This window comes from Nematolebias whitei, chromosome 11 (assembly GCF_014905685.2).
Source record: "Nematolebias whitei isolate Nwh7 chromosome 11, NemWhi1, whole genome shotgun sequence".
Taxonomy (NCBI): Eukaryota; Metazoa; Chordata; class Actinopteri; order Cyprinodontiformes; family Rivulidae; genus Nematolebias; species Nematolebias whitei.
Genome location: NC_056508.1, coordinates 3,736,905 through 3,744,309, shown reverse-complemented (window position 1 = coordinate 3,744,309; position 7,405 = coordinate 3,736,905). Strand labels below are relative to the sequence as shown.

Below are 7,405 nucleotides of genomic sequence, written 5' to 3'. Positions count from 1 at the left end.
TTTCAGAAATGTCTGTTGTTTTCAGTTGCAAGTAAGAAATCATGGCCATATGATTTCTCATTGTAAAGCTCATTAATTAAGCTGTGTTAATTGTAATCAATCTGCCAATTATTGTAAATGTGTGATGTGTTTTAAATCGTTTAAAATAAACGACTCACTGTTGGTGGTGAGTCAGAAATTAAAACGTTTCTGTCCACATTTAATCATTCAAGGCACTATAGAACTCAGTCCAGAAAAATGAAAGAATCCGTTTAAATTATGGATAATATCAGACAGGTATCATTCATTACAACTGGTGGCCCGTAACGGTTCATGAAATGGACTGTGTTATTCGTGTAACAATTGAATTTAACTTGTTGGCATATCTGCTCTTAACTGAAATTAGCTTAAAAGTGCAGATTTCTGTTTGACTGTGAAACGCAGTGTTTTGCAGCTGTGGGGTTCAGAGAAAATACAGTGATATGTTTTCAGTCTGTGGTGTTTTTAGAGCTGAAAGTAACGTCAATGTGTTCATTTTAAAAGCTGAAATTTGTACATCTGTTGTGTAACTGAAGCTGGGTTTGTGGTAAAACGCTTTATTCTGTTTAATCTGTGACAGAAGAGGGTTCTGTTCCGGCTCGGTTCTGATTTTGAACGAGTTGCTTTAAATGGATGGAAAGCTGTTTTGAAACTGGGCGCTGACTCAGGCCACTGTTGAAGTGTTCGTTACATCTGTAGCAGTAAAACTGTACATTTTTGAAGGTTAATAGACGAAAGTTGACCGGAATGTTCAGGCTAATGCTAACACGCTAGCTGAAATCATGATGCATGATTGGTTGAAAACCACTGTTTGAAACGTTCTGATTCGCTGGAGAGACGAGTGACGTGTCTGTCGTCACTTCCTCTGATGTCAGATTATAAAACCCACCCCCGCTGCTGCTCTGATCATTGGTTGATTCAGTCACGTGACCCCAGAAATGAGTCTCGGTTCAACCGAAGCCTCCACTGTGTTTAAAATCGCTAAATGGAGCTGCCACTGTTCCCACAAAACTCATGTGTTCATGCAGATAGACGTGTTTGTTAAAGCGACGCCACGTTTAGGCTTTAAATCCGTTCAGAAACCGCTGATGTGACCGATTTTTGGCAGATGCTAATTAAGCTAACGGCTAACAACCGGATGTCAACGGAACGATCCACAGGAAGTTGTCATAGACTCCTGCTGGTATAAATAAGCTTACACCGCCACCTGCTGTTGAAAAGAGGAGTATAACAGTTTTCCTTAAAGAGGAGACTGATAATTCCTCTCATATATTTCTTTTCTTTTTGTTAACACGACCTGGTTTATGAGTAACTGTTTTAAATAGCAAATTCTGGTAAATGAAACTGCTTAAAAAGCGTTTAAAAACTAAAGTTGCCGTGAGACTTTTAGAAAAATTGCAGGTTTGTTTAATTTTTAGTGCTTTTGAGTAAATGAACACTGGAAAAGGCCTGGTTCTTGTATCTGTTTGATTTAAGCACATTAAGTAACACTGCCAGAAAGAGGCATTTACTTAAAAATATTCATGCATTGGGGTAAAACCTACGAATAGGTGCCCATTCATTTGAAGAAGTGGCTTACACAGTACTGTTGAGTGAACCCAGAGCTAAAAAGTGTGTGAAACTCACATGACACTTGAATACAAATATTTACCTGTTAAAATAATCCGAAGTTGGCAACTGTTTAACCAGATAAGTGCTGAACAGTGAATAACCATGGCAGGTGTGACAGAAAAGGATTTTGATCCTTGTGAGATGAAGGACTGGTTAGAGGGAGCGTTGACGCTGCTCATAGAATCCTTACATCCATATGGTGAACAGGTGGACAGCATGAACTCAAAAGAGTTATTGGACGAGCTGAAGGAGGTTGCAGAGAGTGTGACCTCTACAGACAGAACAAAGTCAAGCTATGACAAGCTGGCTAAATTGGCGCTCTTATTGAAAGCATCATTCTATGCTGTGGTAGACAAGGCTGATGACCTTGCAATAAGGTTAAACAGCGAAAGAGAGGAGTACCTCAGACTCATGGCACAGTCTAACTTTGATCAGGAGACCAGTGCACATGAGTTACAACGTGAGAGGGAGCTCTCACAAAATCAGCTGTCATTACAAGCTCACTCATATGAGGAGAAGATTAGGGATAGAGAGTTTCAGTACCAAGCACTGTGTTCAGACAACGATACGTTACAACAACGGTTGTAGCTCACATCAGAAGCTCTGAACGAATGCAGATTGGAAAAGGAGGCGTTAGTCCAACAAGGCGTGCGTTTACAAAGTGAATGTCAAACATCACAGGAACGCTTAAAAGCCTGTGAGGAGAAACTAGCCGCATCAACAAATAAGATTTCTGACGTGGGGCGAGCTTGTCTGGAACTCAAAGATGACCAAGGTCAGAGTCCAGGTCACCCGCCATCACCTCAGAAGGATTTTGGTGCACCTCCTGCTCTTAATCCCATTCTGCCACCTCCACATGTGTGTAGAGACACACCTCCACGTGACATTTTGGTTCCTACGATACCGATAAGACAGCCTTTGCTCTCAATTTCGGATTTGCAAAAAATCTCAAAATATGTACAACGCTTTGTACCTGGCCCAATGGGTTCAACTGGTACGAAGGCATATCTCAATGACTTAGATTTCAGACTGAGTGGTTATCCTAATGCTACGGTTGAGGATAAAATCAGTCTGATAAGGCTCACTTCGGACAGAGAGGTGTTCACCTTCATCGAGCGTCAACCTGATGCCACGAGAAGGGATTACAACCTTCTGTGTGAAGCTTTGATCAGGGAATACGACCCCTGCATGGGGCCTGGTGGTTTCCCAGCTGCAGACAAGGTCACGCAAGGGAAGCATGAACATCCAAAGGTTTATTACAAAAGAATCTTCCAAGCTTATTTTGGTTACAGAAATGAAACCGGAATGGAGGAGGAAGAAGGTTTTAAATTTGTTTTCAGCAAAAATCTCCACACTGACATTAAAATGTCAGTACAGATGATGGCTAATTTCAAAGAAAAATCCATCAATGAGATTAAACAGTGTGCTATGAATGTGTTTGAGGCATGTTCTCATGTTAAGACGCCCATAGAGGTGTTTCCTGGTGTAAAGGTTAAACCCCACTCGCTAGAACTGGAAGGACGGCGTGCGTCGCCTCCCCCTCCTAAGAAAGGTGAGAAAAAGCAGTCTTTTCAAACTAACAATCCACGTCATGAAGGTGCACGCTGGAACAAAAAAGCTCCTCTTTCAGAGGATGAACGTGATTATCGTAAGTGGGGTGTGCGTAGGACGAAAAGATATGGGAACCAAGGTGACCCATATTATCAGGGGAAGTCCGAAAAGGAACCCCCAAATGACGTACTTATCCCTCCTCCACCTCGGACGAAATGAACCGAGGCGAAAAAATCACAAAGTTTCCAGAAACAAGGCCCTACACCTCTGAGCTCAGAAGAGACAGAGAAACTGTTCAGGTTGTTAGAAACTTTGAAACACACTGACACGGGAAACCAACCTGGAGCACTATGCAGTGATGTAATCACTATTAAATCTGAGGGTGCGAATGACAACATCACAGATGTCGGTGGAACACACCAAGACATTGTTGTTGTTGCCTCCAACAACCCCTCATCGGAAGAAGGGGGGGTAAACTCACACACAAACGATGACGAGTCATCGCAAGCTGAACACTCAGAAACAGCTACTGCTGTGCTGACGGTTCAGACAAACCAAGATTACACAGACAAGGCTGAACATGTGAAGAAACGTCAGAAAAAACCTAAGAGGTTTCTGTGTAACTTTATCAGAAGGGGGGTCGCCAAGAAGGCATACCTGTCAGTAACGCTCGAAGGTGTCCTCACACATGAAGCACTTCTGGACGGTGGGGCGGACATAACAATTATGTCAGCTAAACTGTTCGAGGAGCTGAGGACAGCTGCTAGCAGTGTTAACAGGGTAATACCTCTCACAGAATGTGCTATAGAAATGTAGGGTCTCTCAGAGAAGAGGACAACCCTGACAGCTATAGCAATGGTTCACATGCAGATTGGCAGAATGACACTATACCACCCGGTACACGTGTCCGGTGTTGACTCATACCCATTTCTGGTTGGCCAGGATTTTATAAATCGCTTCGACGCGATTATAGATTATGGTGATCAGACGATGTGGGCCAAGGTGAGCAAACCACTGCCAATACAAATGCCTCCGGAGTGTAACACAGACTGCCTAACAGCAGGTACCGCAGAAGGCGCAAAGGACTCCTCAGCCGAGGACACGAGCCCGGTGAGTATTCCTTTGACATCATGTGAAACCAAAGAGACCCACCCGGTGATCCAAACTCTGACCCAACAAGACAGCCTCCTCTGTGAGCTGGAGCAGTCAGAGTCCACCAAACACTATCTACCACTGGTAGTTAAAGGTGTAGAGATCCAAGGGTCCCACACTGACGATGCTGTTCTGTCTCTTTGGACAGATAAATCAGCAATTAACCGAGCTTTCTATGTAACCTTGGTTCACAAACACGTGGGTCTAGAACTAATTAAAAAAAGCTTTCCGCTTTCCATTAGTTCCCAATAGTTCACAGGTAATGACCGCTGAAGGAGTCATTAACCTAAAACTAAACTGGAACCAACGAGAACTGGTTCACCCGTTTCTCGTGATCCAAAACTTACCATATGCAACCTACATAGGCTCTGACATTTTGGTAAGGTTGGGTGTCCACGTGGACACCATCAACAAGGTGCTGTGGTCCCTAAAACCAGCCACAAAGGATCCTCCTGTGCTAGACACAGCAAACCTTAAGGCTGGGCAGACCATTCCCGAGGCCTGCCAGGTTGCTAACAACCAAACCACCACAGTACCACCTCAGGTGATTAACCTAATGGTGCAAATCCACATCGTAGCTGGACAAGCTATTAGCCATAAACAGGCATATTTTCAACCTTCTCCTGCGTTTTTCAACTTGGGACTGTCCGTGGAAGCCACGAACCAAGTGAGCCTTGACTCTAGGACCACATCTATTGCTGTGTGTAACACAGGCACGGATGAGGTGCTGATCCCAAAAAAACACTATGCTAGGATGTTTGATTTCCACTGATTTTCATGATTTTGAACTAGGCATTCCATTTCTGGGAGGACTCCCAGATGACCTGGTACCGAGTCAAGAAGCTGGGCCAGTATGGTTCACAAAACCAACACAGGCCATAGCTCTTTTCTCAACCGATGACGTCGACCATCCATCCATCCATCCATCCTTCCATCCATTTTCTTTACCCGCTTATTCCGTTTTGGGTCACGGGGGTCGCTGGTGCCCATGTCCAGCAATCACTGTGCGAGGGGCGGGGTACACCCTGGACGGGTCGCAAGTCCATCACAGGGCCACATAGAGACAAACGAGACAAACAACCATTCACTCTCTCACTCACACCTAGGGACAATTTAGAGTTACCAATCAGCCTAACATGCATGTTTTTGGACTGTGGGAGGAAACCGGAGTACCCGGAGAAAACCCACGCATGCACGGAGAGAATATGCAAACTCCACCCAGAAAGGTCCCTGGCTGAGAGGCAGCAGCTCTACCAGTTGCGCCACCGTGCTATGACGTCGACCAAGGACCTCAAACCTATGGTGTCTTACCCATAGACAGGTCCGACGACTCAGAAAGGGATTCGTTGGAACTCCCCAAAGAGCAAGAACCCTTATCAGTCTCATCACAGATTGAACAGGTGGTCGCCCAAGCCGACACTCTGACATCTGAAGAAGAAAGGGACAAACTTCGCCAAGTTCTTTTAAAATATGAAAAGTCATTTTCAACTGACCCAGACATCATCCAACTTCAGAAGTTAGATCCTGCAATTAACTCGATGATACTGTATCTGACTGACCCAGACAAATACACTCCATCGAAAGGCGGACTGGATTCCGATCCAGACCTTAAAGTCCTCTTTCAGCTGCGCAAACAGTTAAAACTACTCAAGGACAACCTAACTTTAGCTCATGGAGCGACGTCCTCACCCGTGTTCGCGGTCTCCCATGACCGAAGGGGGGTGACGCCAGTTAGGGTAATGTTACCAGACGTGATAACATGATCAAATCTGACATTCAGAGTGAGTGGCGCACCGAAACGTAGTTTTCTAGTTGCTTAATCACTACTTTTGTCAATGTTGAAACGTTGTTTTACTGGTTGCTTAGTCACTGTTTTTGTCGATGTTGAGACATCGTTCAATTGGTTTTTGGTATTGTTCTGAGGTAAGAATGAGTTTTGTATGTATTTTAGTTGGAGACTGTAACGGACTTTAACTATGCCAACATGCAGTTCACTCGTTAAAACCTAATCTTTGCGGAGTCAATGTAGATTAATGCTACCTTAAGTACCATAATCTACATTGGTCTCACAACGCTTATGCCGAGCCTACTCGAACAATTCTATTCGGGGGGATAGCTAATTCTTTTTGATGAGTCTCGCCATAGACTCCAAAAACATTTATGGGGAAACCAAACACCCAATCTCAAGTCGTTCGTCTAAAAGGACAACAGACAATTGAACCAAACTATATTTTGCCATGTAAAGCTAACTTAAACCAAGTTAGGAATGGAAAAATAGTTTGGAATGCCCTTCTATAGGTATAAATCCCTATAGTTACCCTTTTCAGCATGTTCCACCCCTTAACTGGTAGCTGTAGCTGTTCCCAATCATAATAGCTTACACACCAGGTGCATATAGGTTAAGGCCTTATGTAAAATCCCCTTCATAAGCCCACCTTAAACCACATAATTGCATGACACATTGAACCAGAACGGCACCGACTGGACGTCACCCAGCGACGACCTTCGCTGGAGGAGACCTACAATCCTGACGTTGGTCTCCAACCTGCATCCAGTGGCCGCATCTTCAGTTCAATCCAAGGGAACCCCTCTGTATGCTGATCAATCAACACCTCCATTCGTTGTGGATTTATCGTTATGGATTATATGACTTTTTCCAATGGATTACAGACTTTGTTTCCAAGGGGTTAAAGCATTGCTACAATGGAATTACCAACAACATTATGGAATTGCCAACAACATTATGGAATTACCAACAACATTATGGAATTACCTAAACCGTTGTGGGATTACCTTCTTTGACTTTTGTTTTTCCTTGCTGGATTACATCAAGCTCAAGGACATTCGAAGGCGTAAGTTCATGTTGGAATTCATCCCCATGGACAGGCGATGATTTCCAAAGGGGGGACTGTAGTCAACTAAGCCTCAGGTCAAAACCTGGACCTTCCTGGGACAGGAACTGTTATTTCATTGATTTGAGTCCAGAAACACAAATTAAGCTCATCCAGAGACTTCTAAGTGTGTCCTGCACTAATCAATTGAAATAACACTCTCTTTTTATTATCATTACTAT

The 7,405-nt window shown here is 43.9% G+C and overlaps 1 protein-coding gene across 1 annotated transcript in view; it reads right to left on the bottom strand.

Moving 5' to 3' along the window:
• Positions 1 to 7,405, bottom strand: part of LOC119416589 (Ig-like V-type domain-containing protein FAM187A) — a 178,727-nt gene that overhangs the window by 168,737 nt on the left and 2,585 nt on the right. The window lies entirely within an intron of this gene.